General features: G+C 44.0%; 1 pseudogene; it reads right to left on the minus strand.

The window, feature by feature from the left end:
• LOC149865619 (uncharacterized) overlaps window positions 1-14520 on the minus strand; it is a 45929-nt pseudogene extending 31409 nt beyond the window's left edge.
• Between the last annotated feature and the right edge of the window lie 2340 nt (window positions 14521-16860).

Here is a 16860-nt window from a genome sequence, read left to right on the forward strand (position 1 = left end):
TACCCTTCTCAAGTACTGGGCCTTCTGGGATCCCTGGGCACCTATACACGTGCAGTGAGGCTGCTCTGATGCATTGTAATTACAATACCTCAGAGTAGACTTGAATAATTGAGTCTGCTGTAGTGTGATAATTCCCATGGTCCAGCAGACTCCAGTATCACATGTATCAACATCCCCATGCTGACAGATGTTGATAGGAGTGCTTTAGCTAAAGCTGATTCAACAAATTTTAATTAAAGCACCCCCACTGCCATTTTTCAGCATGGGGATGCTGATACACATGACACTGCAGGTGCTTTAATTAGAATGGCTCTTGGGGCCATTCTATTTAAAGTGCCTACCCCACACACACACCCAGAGCACATGTATACATGCCCTCTGACCCACGCAAGGCTGCTCTCTTGCTTCTCAGCCTCCCTGGGGATTTTGGATCTAGACCAGGCTTCTTGTGCCTGACCTTTGCAGGGCTTTATGTTCAGTGCTTCTCAGGCAGCTCTGTTGTCTCCATACCACCCTTGTAGCCCCAACCTAGTCTTCTGGTATCAAACTTAATCAAAACATAAATGCAAGCAAATTGCTTCCAATTTAAATTGCCCCCTGACTCTGGGCCAAAGCCTTACCACATGCCACACACTTCCTCCTTTCAAGCTCTATTGGATGGCTTTCTCTTTACCTTCAGGCTCTGTTGGGTGGCTTGGGTGCCTGACGGTTTGTTTGCTGCAGGCATCTCCCCTAGGAGCTCCTCTCCATCCGGCCCACAAGGCCAGACTGCTTCCCTTGCTTCAAACACTAGGCTTATATGCTCCAGAGTCTGCTTCTTAGACAAACACAGGAGTTTGCCTGATAACAAGCTTGCCCTTCTCTGCTGCAACCAGCTAGAGACCAGCTCCTGTGGTTTTTACTTCTTAGCTGCCTTGGTTGCTCATTGCCCAGGTGCCTGCCCACACTGTAAGCTTATCCTGCTGCACTATCCTCTAAAAATGACAGCATCCTTTGGATCCCTGTCATACACATACAAAGCCCTGTGCCCAGTCACTTGCTCAGGTTTTGAAGACTCCTCCTAGTACTTGAGAACTGTGAACTCTGTCTACTGGGGGGCTTCCTGAAGCAGCAACCTGTACCCCAGTAAAAGCCATAGTCCTGGAGCTCCAGCAGCACTACAGGCAAAGTCTGCCACCACATGCAGAACCCCAGCTTGGACTTCCTATGCAGCACCATGTGCAAAGCCCTATCACTGCAGCCAGAGCCCAGCTCCAGGTGCAGTACTGGGTTTTCATGTGGCACAGCCCCAGGTTCACCACAAGCAAAATCCCACCACTTTGACCACCTGTCAGCCTAACAGCTGAGAAGGAAGGGGAGGGTGTTTTGAGGAGTGGGGGTGTGGTTCCCCTGGGATAGACAGCCAGTCAGCCCTGACCAGTGCTCTCAGGTGCTGTCAGCTGTTTCTAGGCATATTGGGGAGTCTGCAAAGCATGTTGGGATGAGTACACTGAGGCCCCTAGCTCAGTACTCTCCAAAGGGCAGGCTATCTGCAGAACCTGCAGCTAGGCCCCTGAATCCATTTACAATGTTTTATAAGTAGGGTTCCCAACTTCTCAAGCTCAACTGATAAACTTTAATACTTATATGCACCCAAAGGATATTTGTGTACCTAAGCATGCTTCTGTTCCAACCTGTTAAAGTGCCTGAAAATCTGTTAACGTATCTACTTTGGTAACATACCATCATCCTACTCTTAAGATTGAGTCACACAAGAATTGCAAAGAAGGGGACCCATTCCCTTTTTTATCAGTAGTTCTTTATGGACTTGATCAGGATAGAATAAGGTAGCTTAAATACCTAAGTTCATTTATGTGCCTAATAGGTAGCACAAAATCTGGCCCTAGGATCATGTATTTTGACAAGGTCATACTTTATGGAAATAAAAGGCTTAGTTCACAATACAAAAACTGGAATCCATATCAGATAAATATAGAAAAACTACAGGAACAGACAAAAATAATTATATAGAACAACAGAGGTTCAGGGTTAAAGTAAATAAAAATGGTATGAATTGTATGATATTACGCCTGAAGAGTATTAACACTAGTTTGTTTGTTTATTTTCAAATTGGGAATGAAGGACATTGTGAAAGAGGAGAGGTCACTCTTCAAAAATAAAGTGGCCTTAGAAAAAAGACTTCGAAAACCACTTAGTTAAAGAGTAATGAAAGTGAAGGAAATGCATCTAGTAGAGAGAAGTGAATGGCTACTTATAGCCAAAGCAGTAGAGTTACCATTAGGAAGAGAAAGGAGATAACTGTTAAACTGGAGGAAGAAGCGACAAGATGAATAAGAGGTCAGGTATAATGGCATGGAGAAGATGGAAGCCAGAGTAGTGACAGTCAAGGAAGGAACTGAATTAGAGATTAGAGCCTCTGTAAAAACAAAAACAAAAAAACTCAGCTAGTTATAAACCAGGAGAAACAAGAGCTCTCTCAAAAGGAAGGAGCTAAAGCAAGAGAAGAATGGAAGAAGAAATAAAGCAAGAGAAGAATGGAAACTGAATGTGATAGAACTGAGATCACCAGTATAGGGTGTTGCAAAAAACAAAAGTTTAGAAACATTGGCTAAAAAGAATATATAAATACAGGAGAAGGGAAAGACCTAATCTCAATATTGCCTCTGGGCTATGCTACGTATATGAATAGTGTCCTGGATTAAGCAGTCTGAATTAAAACGGGAAATGTAGAAACCTATTCATGGAATACTACCAACATATGTCTGAACCACAGATATGAAAAGAAACAATATACTCAAAAGCAACTGTCAGACAAAATAAACCCCAGTGATATTGCAAGCTGTGCTACCTTTACAATGTGCAGGGATGCACCTATTTTTTGAGGATCAGTTCTTCAAAGATCAGAATTTAGCCCTCATCTATGGCACCTGGCATTTAATTTTTCATATTTGAATTGTAGATGATATTCAAATTAGTACTAATTGCTCTCTGGAGAGCTAAGAATGCCCCCTTTTTGATCTGTGTATTCTATTTACTCTCTTGATCACATAGGAAATGTTGTAGGGTGCAGTTTGAGTGAAGCTTGCAGATGAGCAGATTCACACAAATTAAGAATATTAAGTATATCTGAATTGAATTTTCCAGTTGTGTTTTATTGACATATACAATACATCTTCGTGAAGCTGTTATGTGATATGGTTAATATCATGAATGAGTATCTCTTGCAGAAAATGAAAGGCAGGGAAGAAAACTGTTTATGTTTACTTTAAAAAAGATTTTCTTTACTTTAAAAAAATACAGTATAGTAAATAATTTCTCAGCTAAGATAATCAGTTGACTCTAAAATTGTCTAAGTCTAACTCTTTAGGAAAAAAATATTTTAAAAATGTCTAAATGTAGGCCATTCCAAGGGTTTCCATTCCAAGGGTTTAAAAGCATGATTCAGAAACACTGCCATACATTAAACATGGTAAACATCACAACTGTTTTAATTATTCTTCCCAGTATAATTCCAGCTTTTTATGATAATCTGTGGGCATGTCTACACATTCATTAATGTGCTTTTCCTACTGTGCATTAAGTTTAGGACCTCTAATATGAGGAACTACATAAAGGTGCATTAGGCTGCCCTAATGCACAGTAGCAAATCTTTTTAGTGACACTTAATGCTCAATAGATTAATTCTATTGTGCAAGAGTGTGTTAGCACAGTTTTTGACATGAGACTTTAATGTGCAGTAGAATAGGATGCTGTGCATTAAAACACACATGGAGACCTGCCCTGTGAGCAGGTATTTAGCCAGTTATACACCTTATACTAGTTCCAATGAGATTGTTTTTCCTTGGTTTATGTAGGAGAATATCATGAAAGACAGTGTGAAAAGGCTTGCTAAAGTGGGCATATATCACATTCACTTTTCTCCCCCTATCCATAAAGCCTGTCACTTTGTCATAGAAGGAAATTGGGTTGGTTAGGCATGATTTGCTTTTGACAAATTCATGTTGGCTATTCCTTTTCACCTTAATATTCTCTGGGCAAGTCTACACATGCACCCAACTGCACATAGCTACTACTCAGTCACTTAGTAATTGCTTTAGCAAGTACTAAATTACTGCCCAATAACCACCATTATTGTGAAGTCCCAGTGACACATGGGTCACTTCCAAACCTACTAAACAGTAACAAGGATATTCAGTGCTAAACAGTTCAGTAGCATTGGCATCATTGAGGTGCAGTGCACAACTGTCCCAGTGGCACATAGGTCACTTTCAAATCTACTAAACAGTAGCAATGAGGTGCAGTGCAAAACACTGCAGTAGCATTGGCATCATTGTCCATGCCTGCTGCTATGGTACCATAGCAATTAGCTACATCTCTGTAGCTCACCACTGCAGTGACGTAGTGTCTCATATAGATGCACCCACTAGGTACTTAGAAATAGATTTCTTGATTATATGCTGCAGTGTTTTTCTGTGTATTAAAGACAAAATGCACAGATTCTTGGTCCTTGGGTGGATTTTCACAAAGGAAGAGAAGATTCTGCCCTCAGAGGATGCATCTACACATACATTAAAGCACTTTTTCTAATGCACATTAAATTTAGTACCTCCAATGTAAGGTACTGGAGAAATACACATTTAGCTGCCTTAATGTGCAGTAATGAATGTCCATGCTTTTTATGATGCTTAATGCATAGTAGCCTATTTTACTGCATATTAACATAATTGTACTTTTTTTACACGATGCTTTAGTAAAATAGGCTACTGCACATTAAAATCACATGTATAGTCATGCCCAGAAAGGATAACATGTGCTTATACTCCTATCTGTCTAATGCCATTTTTTCTAGTCACCTGCTTTATGAGAGTGCTCTTTCTTCCCCTCGCTTATCTGTAGCCTAGTGTTTTTTACAGATGAACCAATCTCTATTTCAGTTCCTTTCTTGTTCATCTCTGGCCTAGCTTCCATCTTTTCCATCTCACTGGCTGAGTCTACGCAAGACACTGACTGCACAGTAGCTCATTATTACTGAGCAGTAGTGTCACATGGCACAAAGCAGGATGCAATACTACTGCATAGTAGTAATGATCTTCTGCACAGTCTGTGTCACCAAAAAGCTGTTCAGGGATGCTACTGCACAGTAATGCTGGTTACTGCACAGTTATATAGTAATTGTATATGCAAGTACTAAATGACTGCACAATAACAACTGCACAGTCTGAGTCTCATGTAAACACGGCCACTAAGCCTGACCTTTCACTGGTCTCTCATGGTCTCCCATCTTTCTCCAGTGGAAAATAAGGGTGCTGTGGCATTCCAGTTGGATCAAAATTTGGATTTAGCTGAAAAGGCAGGAAGTTTGCTGTGGTCAGGTCAGTGAAGGTCATTCCCCACCCCCCAACAAATCCATACCACAGTAGTGACATTGAAATATAAGAGAAAGCAGATTATAGCATATGCCAAACTTAATTCTTAGCAAAAAAAATGCCACCAACAATGGGGAATGGTGAAATCAATGGACTGATGTCAATACACATTGACTGAGGGTCTGGCTCAGTACAAAAATACAAAGCTGAATTCTAGTCCTTATCCTGCTGGAGAAGGATTCCTGGCCTTACCTCCCACCCGAGCATAAGCTGAGCTGCCCGGTGCTGTCACATGCATTTGTATAAATGGCAAAATACACACCAATGCTGAGAAAATGGCGGCAGTGTGCTTTTGCAGCAGTTCAAAAGTGCACCACCACCGTTTTCTCAATGCTGATGTGCATTTTGCCATTCATATAAATGCATGCACTGTAGCACCAGGCACTTTTAAAAGTTCCTGGCGCTGTAGCACAAGCATGTGTACAAATGCCCATTGAGGTTCTGTTTATAAGTTGTTACTGGTTTCTGTTTGTCACTGTTCTTGTTCTTAATAGTACTCTGTTATGAGCTGTTCTTCAGGGTTTTCTTAATATAAATTGTTAGATCTAATCAATGACTGAATTGACACTTTTGAAGGTTCTGTGTCTATTTGGCAACAGGACTGTAGTATCATAATATGATAAGAATGGCTTGTTCTTGCAATATTGCTGGGTTCCTTAAGATTAATAAAACCAAGCGTTTTGGTTTTTCTGTTCTGTCAGTGTGTCTATATGTTTACAGATATACCAGCTTACATTTACTGTCCAGTAAGTTAGTGTGCAGTAAGCAGGAATAGGTCAGCATCTACACGTGCAGGCATTAAAGTGCATTAACACTGTTTGATCTGTCTAAAGCCAAGTTTAGCTAGATTTTTATGCCTGTAAGTAAATCAAATTTAATTAGGCAATCAATGTGAAAAAAAAGAAAAATATAATAGAAGCCTCTTATCTTATGCACTCTAATGGTGCAGTAAAGAATCCAAGTAGAGCAGGTTACAAAACAAGAAAGGAAGAAAATGAGAGCTGCTGTGGCAGAGATCCCCCTCACTCAAATAAGGCTAGAAAGAAGAAAGAGCAGAAAAAGCAAATGAAACATTCATCGTATGGTTCCTTCTATATAATATAAAAGCATGGTATATTTCCAGAAGAGTTCACTGTTGACATTTAAGCATCCATACAGTTGCTGTGCATTAGGTATGCAGCTCTATAAGCATTTAAGATCCTACTCTTACACATTTCCTTGAAATTAATGCATGGAAAGATTTGCAGGTACAGACATACAACCTTATTTTGATTCTGGACTCGACATATTGAGTTTTGACCCTCAATCTCTTCATCAGTAATATTTTTTTCTCCTTTATTTTGATAAACAAGCAGAATGCCCAAGGGCTTATATGCTTTGCTGTGGATGATGTAAATCCAAAAAGGTAATTTCATGTAATCACATCCTCATTGCTTCCCAGACTTGCTTCCTAACTCTCCTAACAAACCAAATCCAGTAACCACAAAGAAATTCTTATTGCATAGAGATTGTCATACACTGACCAAAAGATTTTTTCAGATACTATAGATACAATTAGGTGGATATGATTGCAAACTAAAGTATCAGTTTGAATTATTATAGATTTTAATTATTGCTAAATAATCAAACCCTGAATCGCTAATTCAGTCATGGGCTCATTGTTTTTTAACCTGAGAAAGACCTTCTAGTCTTTGAGCATAAATTTAGGGAAGCAAGAATTTATCTTAAAAAGATGTTAGAAGATTGTATTTCTAGCCTTTATTTTTAAATAGTTTAGATGCCGTGGCAGGCCAGTAGGGGGTACTCCTGCCTTGAGTCACCCACCTCACTGTGCCCTCAGAAACTTCCAGGCTCTGAATGCCTCCCTGGGGGCACCTCACTTCTGGCCAACCCCCTTTCTGGAGCACACCTGCTATCCTGGGGGTACAGCTGCCACCACCCAGCCACAGGCTTGATTCTGGCACCATGCCCCCTCAAGAGTAGTAGCCCTCAAGAGTACTTGACTCACTTCAAGAACTTGGGGTGCTTCCCTCAGTCAGAAGCACAAGTGGTGGTCTCTCTTAGTCAGCTGAACCAAGGGCACCCCAAGGCATAATCTAGACACACTCCCAATAAGTGTCCTATGCTAGGTACAAAGGATAACTTTACTGGTTACAAGGAGTAGGGTTGGAATAAGGTACAGAGTTAAGTAGCATCGGAGAAATCCCACAGAGCAAACAGGGTGGCTGGAGCAACCTTTTTTCACACATCTGAGTTACTGCAAGCTATATATCTTGTTAAATCTCAGGTAGCTTACTAACAAGTATCATCCAGAGGCAGGTGGAGATTCCCTCTGGAAGCAGGCAGTTCCTTGATCATGAGTTTTGAAAGAGAGAGACTAAGTTTCAGATGGTCCAGCTCTTCTCTATCTCTGAGACTTCCTCATGGCTGCTTCCCCCTCTTCCTTGGCAGTCCTTAACTTATATAGCCCTTATGACCTCATTTACCTGGTCCAATGAAGGCCAGCAGCTGTTGTCTGTCAGCCAACCAATTTGAAATGCATCACTGGTTGCTGGGCAGACTGGCAGTCTCTAGCTGACCAGGGAGCCCAGGCCCCTCGCCCTGTATGTGATGCCAGTCATGTAGGCAGAGGGAGCAGGTTTCCTCCCTCCCTCAGGAATGTATCCAGATTAGTTTACCTGAAGAGATAAGGTAAGGTGTGTAACCCTCTGCAAGGCTCATATTAACCAAATTGTCAGAGAGCAGAGTTTTGGGGGAGAAACAGAGGTGGCCTTCTGCCACACAGGCAGTGGAAACATTTGCCTGTAAAAGTATGGTAGAAAGAATGGATGGGTGTCATCCAAGAGACTAACTCATTCAAAAAGGCATGAACTTTTGTAGACAACATCATAGCCTACTTTGTTAGATGCAATGGATGGACTTTCAGAGAACAGAGATACTAAATAGAAAGGAATAAACCAATTTAAATAAAAGATAGGGAAAGGATGAAGAAAGGATAAGAAGAGAGGGTACTGCTGAAAGATGTTTGAAGAAATTAAAATGGACAAATATAACTGTTAATCCATTGAGGGACATAAGGTTTATAAAGCTAGTCCAAGTAACGATTAAGAATCCAGAGTCTCTGTAGAGACCACACTTAACACAATTCAGTCTGTGGATAATTTATTCCATAAATTTATGTTAAAATTAGTATTTAATTTTTTGTTGTTTAAGAACCGCTACTCTGAGGTGGGTGATGGAATGTCCAGGGAGAGTAAAGTGTTCTGCTCCAAGCTTTTTTGTTTTCCTGGACTTGATATCAGACTCATTCTTTCACTTAGGAATTGCTCTATCTGTCCCATGTAGAGAGCAGAGTGTTACATTTGGGTGTAAACAGATAATGGTGTATATTAGGGCTGTGTGAAGCTTTGGGTGCTGATTTGATTTGGAGGAGATTCAGCCCAATCCAGTGGCCAAATCTCTGAATCCAGATTGAATTGAGAGACCAATAAAAAGGTCCAAATCCATTCAAAGCCTTTGAATTGATTTGGAAAAGATTTGGAGAAAGATCAGAGATTTGGGCAGTCCCCACTTGCCGCCACAGGGAGCTGGACCTGGACTCCATGCTGGTAAGTAGCAGGTAGGGAGACTGGAGGAAGGGGGAGGGGACCATGGGGAACCTCTATCAGACCCCATCCCCTGCCTGCTCTTCCAGCTTCAGTGAGCACCCCCGATCTCTGCCCATTCTCCCAGCCCTGTCAATGGCTGCCCTGCCCGAACCTAGTGTCCCAGCACTTTAAAGAAGAAAAAAAAGCCCTGCAGTCAGTGGATGTTGCAATGACTGTTGAGGCCTCTGGTGGCTCATGGCAGAGCCCCGCCGCACAGTGTGGGGCAGTGGGGGGCAGCAGGGATTGCCAACCCCCCCGCACCTGGCAGGAGCTGCTGAGTTCAGGGCATTTGTTTTGGGGGTTTTTTAAGAGCCAGGACACTGGGGCTGGCTGCGGCAGCCATTGACAGGATGGGAGAGTGGGCAGGGGATGGGGCTTGTTTGATCTGGCTGATTTGGTGGTGGCTGAATCTCTGAATTAGATTCTGCTGAATCGGTTCAGGGCAGTGATTCAAATCACTGAATCAAACCACTGTCCCCTGAATTGGCCAAATCTGAAGTGAATACTAGCTTCTTCACACAGGCCTAGTGTACACGACACTGGCAGAGGGACAGGTAAAGGAACCCCACCAATTCTAATCCGTGTTGTTTTGTCTAGTGATGATGTGGGCTGTACTGATGAGGCGGCACAATTTATGCCTTCTTTAATGAGTTAGTCTTGACAATACTGTCCTATTTTGCCTTCTGCTTAACATGGCAAACTACTGCTCTCTGTAAAGTATGAAAGGCACAGATTAGGGGTAGTGAAAATATTATAAATGGCAACAGAGTCTGGTCACTGTTTAATGATAGTGGCACCAGGAAATAGAGCGGCTTGAGGGGTTTGTAAAATTACATTTTTTCTATCAGGAGGTAGATCCATTATCTGTTGCTCTTACTTTCAATTTATATTCATAAGTCTTTTAAAGCAACCAGAAAACAAATCCAATTATTCTATATTCAAATTAAATATTTTCATATTTTACTATTCATCTTAGCTTAAAGACCACAGCATTGCCAATATCCACATCTGTTATCTTTTCATTCTAAAAGGAGCTGCACTGTAGGTGAACTTCCTTCTGGCTATATTCTTGAAATGCATTTAGTAATGAACCTTGGAGGACCTTCATTCTTGAATCCTTCTAATAAAAAATGGATTTTGTTTCAGGTCAACTCTCAGTAAAAATAATTGTACTGAATTATGCATAGCAATTAGCATTGTGATACTGGCTACTCCAAGAGGAGGTTGTCAAACAGCATTCATACAAGAAAATCACAAGAACTCAATATGTTGAGTCCAAAATCAAAATAAGGTTGTATGTCTGTACTTGCAAATCTTCCTGTGCATTAACTTCAAAGAAATGTCTAAGAGTAGGATCTTACATGCTTATAGAGCTGCATACCTAATGAGCAGGGATCCTGGTTTTCTCTGATTTAAAAAAAATCCCCAATGTTTGGATTAAAAAAAGGTAACCTCAAATCAAAATGAAACACCACTAATGCATACACATACACACACACACACACGCATATATGTGTGTGTGAGTGTGTATATATAGAGAGAGACAGAGAGAGAGAGGTGTTTCATTTAAACACAGGAAAATGTATATTTGGGATTAGTTTTTTAATCCAAAAATTGTGGATTTGTTTAAACCAGAGAAAGCTAATGAGCATGCACAGTAGCTGTATGGATGCTTAAATGACAACACCAAATGAGGACTAGGTTCACACACTACTTATCAATGTTAAGAGTAGCAGTTATTCATCTGGCTACCTATTATTTGGGTGTATCCAGTGAAACAGGATTCTGTGCTTCATTCTAATGTTCACCATGATTCCCTTTAAAAAGGTAACATGCTTATGTTCTTCTTACTTCCATACTTGTATTCAGCATTTAGAGAAAAGGAGACAATTAGTAGCATAGCCAGCAAGAGATTATATCTGCTTGGAAATATGCTACAACTTGACTTTGGTAGGAGTCCCTAAAAAAAAAAATGTGGATGTTGAGAATTTCCAGCTCCACAGCTACCTAATGAAAAGAGTGTTAAAGAAACTTACCTTAAGTTAGTAAGAGCAGCAAAGATAGCCTTCTGATCTATGGAAAAGATAATAGCAGAACTTGGTGCTCAGCTCTGTGTGCTCAGATGGGGAAGAGCCCCTTTCCCAAAGCTCTGAGGAGGGCACCAACACCACCATGGTGCCTCATGGGTCTCCTCCAGCACCCCCACAAAACACCCAAGAAACCATCCCAGACCCACCCTGTGATCTCAACACAGAAGGGGTCAAAGCAGGGTCCCTCAACAAGCAGAACAACCCTCAGAGGGACCCTACACAGACCCCCTTGTATTTTGCCCTGCCACCAGCTGAGCTGACCCCACCCCTGTCCCAAGGGGCTTCACTTCTCCTTGGGAGTTCACTGGGTAGTTCAGATGGCTCCCCAGATCTCTTCCCCCACTGGGGTGGAGGAGAGGAAAATAGATCCCCCCCTCTAGTAGTCAGGGGTAGCCGGCTGAACCACAAGACCAGGAAGAAGACAATCAAGAGTCTGTGGACTCTGTGGAACCAGGATCTCTAGGCCCTGACTTAGCTGCTTCAGTTCCTGGAGACCTCTCAGCATTATGGGAAAAAGGTGTACCTCATCCTCGACCACTGGAGGGACTTCCATCGAGTCTTTAATGCTTTGAGGATGCTGGTGGGGGGAGGTAAAGGGTCAAAATGCCAGGCACTACATATAGGCCCACAGCTTCCACAACAGCTCTATGTTTATGGGAGGTCAGTGGGGTTGCTGTCAGGCTCTGGGCCTGGCATTGTAACTCATGTGGCCACTGCTGAGCTTGCTGATACCCCAGCAATGAGGCCACTACACATCATGACCCTCAACATCCACAGCTGCAGGATGGGTCTCCACAGGTGCCAGGTCCTCTCCATCTTTGGGGCGTGGTACTCTGTGTTCTTCCTGCAGCTGGAATGGGGAGACAGGGTGTACTTCAGAACGTGTGGCTACCTTGTTGTCCCTGAGCCTGCAGCCAGAGATCCTTTACGATGTTGAGGTGGTGCTGGGCTGCATGCTCCATCTCTGGGTTAAGGGAAGGGACTTGTTCTAATCCTGCTGAACTTCTGAGCCCCTGTGTATGACTTAGAGATGGCTTGGTTCTACCAACAGGTGGCTGTCTACCCCAGTTCCCTCAACCCTCATGAGTGTTTGGTCCTCAGTGGGGACTTTAATGTCACCCTCAAAGTGCAGGACTGCATGCAGACAGTTGAACCAGGCCACTGTCAACATCTTCAGGGGTGTCCTCTTAGCCCACTTCCTGGTAGATATCTGGTACACCTGTGACCCTGATGACACCACCACCTTCACCTTTGTGAGGGTGCAGGAGGTGCAGATAAGCCACTTTCAGTTGGAGAAAATTTAAATTTTGATACTGAACACACCCAAGTACATGCCTCCAGCATTAGGCCAGCCCCCTTCAGTGACCACCACCTCATCAACGCTCAGGTTACTATGCCTCCTAGCACTTTAACAACAGCCTTCTGGAGGATGTGAACTTTGTGACAGCCTTCCAGGAGTTCTGGATGGCCTGACACAAACAGCAGTGGGCCTTCCCCTCAGCTTGGAGATGCTGAGATGTGGGGAAGCTGCATGTCCAACTCTTTTGCTGTAGCTACACTCAAGGGCACACCTGACAGAGGGAGGCAGCCAGGGAGCAGCTTGAGAGGGAGGTTCTGGAGCTAAAGAGGTACTTGGCCACCAACCCAAACAACCCAACCCTTTGCAGAGAATGTCAGAAGAAGTGGGAGGAACTCCAAGTTCTGGATGACTGCCACACTTATGGCATGTTCATCTGCTTATGGATCCAGCTCCTCCAGGAGATGGACTATGGTTCCCACTTCTATGCCATGGAGAAAAGAAGGGGTGTCAAGAAGTACATTACCTGCCTCTTGGTGGATGAGGCTACCTCCCTCACAGATTCCAGCAAGCTGTGAGAAAGGACGAGAGCTTTCTATGCAGAGCTCTTCTTGCTGAATCCAACTAATGCCAATGCCAACCAGGTCCTATAAGAGGGACTCCTACAGATCATGATGGGTGACCAGGATTGGCTGGATGCTCCTGTCATCCTGGCTGAGTTCTTGGATGCCCTCTGTCTGATGCCCACTATCAAAGGTCAAAGTCTTTGATTTCAGATGCCGATGGCCAAAAGGTCAGATGGCAAAAGGTCAGAAGCAAACACAGCAAACTCTGTAATTGTAATTTATCCCTCTGTATTAACAGTGCTACATATACACACCCCTGTCTGTGCCTCATTTCAAATTACTTGAGAGAGAAACTGGCCTTGACAGTTCAGCATGATATCGGTACCCATAGTGACCAGATAAAAATGAAACTACTTTAATGAAGTTGTAAAATTAAATATGCTACACATGCCATCCTGTGACAAAACAGAACCAGTACCACCCAAGTAAAAATAACCCCCCTTTTTATGAAACCTGAGCAAACAAAGAGAACACAAGTGCCAACTCATTAATTTTTCATTTTTGGCGTATAATAATTGGTCACCTTCACCTAATATAATTTTGAAAGGACTTCTGCCCAAAGCAGAAAACAGAGAACTGTGTATACACTCAAGAAGAACAGATCGTGCATCTCTCCACCTACGTTATCTTTCTGGCGTATCTCCGTCTTGCCAGCCCATCTATCTCTCTATCTCTGGTGTTATCTTTCTTATCAAGAGCTCCTGGTAATCTGCAGACTGCAATGGCTTATGTGAATCACTCGGAATTTGTAACAAGCAACTCTCTTACCCACCCTGTAAATGCTGGGTAACATGATATCTGCATGCTGTAACTGAATAAATCAACTCCTCTGCCTACACTCCGGCACATCAGTAGCATAAGTAAAATAAACCTTTTGTATAACCAATACACTGTGTTTAAATCATAGTGACTCCTGCTCACCGTTATCACCCACCTACCCGGTCATAAATCCCCCTCCTCGCGCCAAGCCAGTCGTGCTGACCCAGGCTCGCAGGTCAAGGGTGCACCGGCATTATGGGGTGCGACACCCACCAGCAATGTACTGGGCATCAACATACTGATGGCAGAGTTCTATCATGCCTTCTGGGATTTCTTCAGCTCAGACCTCACTGCAGTCTTGGTCAAGTTCAAAGGGGACAAGGGTCTCCCCCTGTTGAGCAGGATGGCTGTGCTGACCCTCTTATCCAAGAAGCGGGGCTCTTGAGACCTGAGAAAATGACATTCTGTTTCCTCTTCACAGATAACAAGGAGGTGTGTATCTGGCACACTTCATAGACCCCTCTGACACTTGTCCCATTTGTGATGGAGACTTTGGAGCATGCCTACCTGAAGTACACCAGGCTGCAGCCCTTTCACTGACTGCTCCAGAACTTCTTGCTGAAGTTCTGGCTGCACTTTTCCCCTCACCTGTTTATTCATGCACTCCCCATCCATGGGCCCACCAAGTCCCAGGAGCCCCTAGTCAACCTTCTCCAGACCCTGGCTAAGCTAGTGATATATCTCACTAGAAAAGAGACTGGCCAGAGGAATCCCAAGGGAATGTGAGTCCAGTTTCCTGGCCCTGCTCTTATCCTGTCTCTGAGTGCAGTTTCACTGGGCAGTGGCCACTGGCTTTCTGGACTTATTCAAGGGCCAGTGAGCACTGCTCAGCCTGCTCTGCTCATTTGGAGCATTTATTTAAACCTATGACTTCTACTCCCGTCCCTGTTCTGTTATGATTCATCCCAAGAAATTCATAACATTCTAAGGCATAGCCAGCACGGGTTTGTTGCGGGTAGGTCTTGTTTGACCAATCTCATTTCCTTCTATGATCAGGTGACCTATCACCTGGACAAGGGAGAAGAGATTGATGTCATATATCTTGACTTCAAAAAAGCTTTTGATCTGGTATCCCATGATCACCTCTTGGCCAAACTGGCCAGTTGTGACCTTGGCTCCACCACGATCCGCTGCCTGGGAAACTGGCTCCGTGGTCGGACCCAGAGGGTTGTAATCAATGGCAGTCACTCATCGTGGTGCCCTGTGACCAGTGGGGTCCCTCAAGGCTCTGTCCTTGGACCCATACTGTTCAACATCTTCATTAATGATGTGGACATTGGAGTCAGGAGTGGACTGGCCAAGTTCGCCAATGACACCAAACTTTGAGGCAAAGCATCCACACCAGAAGATAGGCGGGTGATCCAAGCTGACCTGGACAAGCTCAGCAAATGGGCAGATGAGAACCTGATGGTATTTAACATCAAAAAATGCAAGGTTCTCCACCTTGGGAGGAAAAACCTGCAGCTTCCTTATAGGCTCAGCAGTGCTACGCTGGATAGCACTACAGAAGAAAGAGACTTGGGGGTCATGATTGACCACAAGATGAACATGAGCCTGCAATGCGATGCTGCGGCTAGTAAAGCGACCAAAATGCTGGCGTGCATCCATAGATGCTTCTCAAGCAAATCCCGGGACGTCATTCTCCCCTTGTACTCGGCCTTGGTGAGGCCGCAGCTGGAGTACTGCGTCCAGTTTTGGGCTCCACAATTCAAAAAGGATGTGGAGAAGCTTGAGAGAGTCCAGAGGAGAGCCACGCGCATGATCAGAGGTCAGGAAAACAGATCTTACGATGACAGGCTGAGAGCCATGAGACTCTTTAGCCTGGAAAAGCGTAGGCTCAGGGGTGAGCTGATGGCCACCTATAAGTTTATCAAGGGTGACCACCAGGATCTGGGGGAACGTTTGTTCACCAGAGCGCCCCAAGGGATGACGAGGTCGAACGGTCACAAACTCCTGCAAGACCGTTTCAGGCTGGACATAAGGAAGAATTTCTTTACTGTCCGAGCCCCCAAGGTCTGGAACAGTCTGCCAGCGGAGGTGGTTCAAGCACCTACATTGAACACCTTCAAAAGTAAATTGGATGCTTATCTTGCTGGGATCCTATGACCCCAGCTGACTTCCTGCCCTTTGGGCAGGGGGCTGGACTCGATGATCTCCTGAGGTCCCTTCCAGCCCTAATGTCTATGAATTCTATGAAATCTATAGATGTAGGATCGGAAGGGACCTCATAGATGTTCTAGTCCAACCCCCTGCCCTGGGCCGGACAGAAAAGTGGGCTCAAATGACCCCAGCCAGGTAAACATCGAGCCTCCTTTTAAAGACCCCCATGGTAGGAGCCATCACCACTTCCCTTGGAAGTTGGTTCCAGATCCTAGCCGCCCTGACTGTGAAGTAGTACCTTTTAATGACTAGTGTAAACCTACTCTCTAGCAACTTATGGCCATTGTTCCTTGTTACTCTGGGAGGTGCCCAGGGGAACAAGGTCTCTCTCGAACCCTGCTGGTCCCCTCTAGTAGGTTTATAGATGGATACCAGGTCCCTTTTCAGCCTTCTCTTGTGAAGGCTGAACAGGTTAAGGTCCCACAGCCTCTCCTTACAGGGTCTGCCCTGCTGTCCCCAGATCATGTGAGTGGCCCTCCTTTGGACCCTCTCAATGCTGTCCAAATCCCTCCTGAAGTGCAGCGCCTGGAACTGGATGCAGTACTCCAGCTGTGGTCTGACCTGTGTTGCATAGAGGGGGAGGATCACTTCCTTGGCCCTGCTTGTGATGCATCTGTGGATGCAGGACAAGGTGCAGTTAGCCCTGTTGTCTGTGTTCTCGCATTGTTGGCCCATGTTCATCTTGGACTCAATAATGACTCCAAGATCTCTTTCTGCTATCATGCTTTTGAGAAGGGAGTTCCCCAGCCTATAGGTATGCTGCTGGTTCCTACTGCCCAAATGCAGCACCCTGCA

Source organism: Crocodylus siamensis, chromosome 4, assembly GCF_052110815.1.
Source record: "Crocodylus siamensis isolate JL-2025a chromosome 4, ASM5211081v1, whole genome shotgun sequence".
In the NCBI taxonomy this organism is placed as follows: Eukaryota; Metazoa; Chordata; order Crocodylia; family Crocodylidae; genus Crocodylus; species Crocodylus siamensis.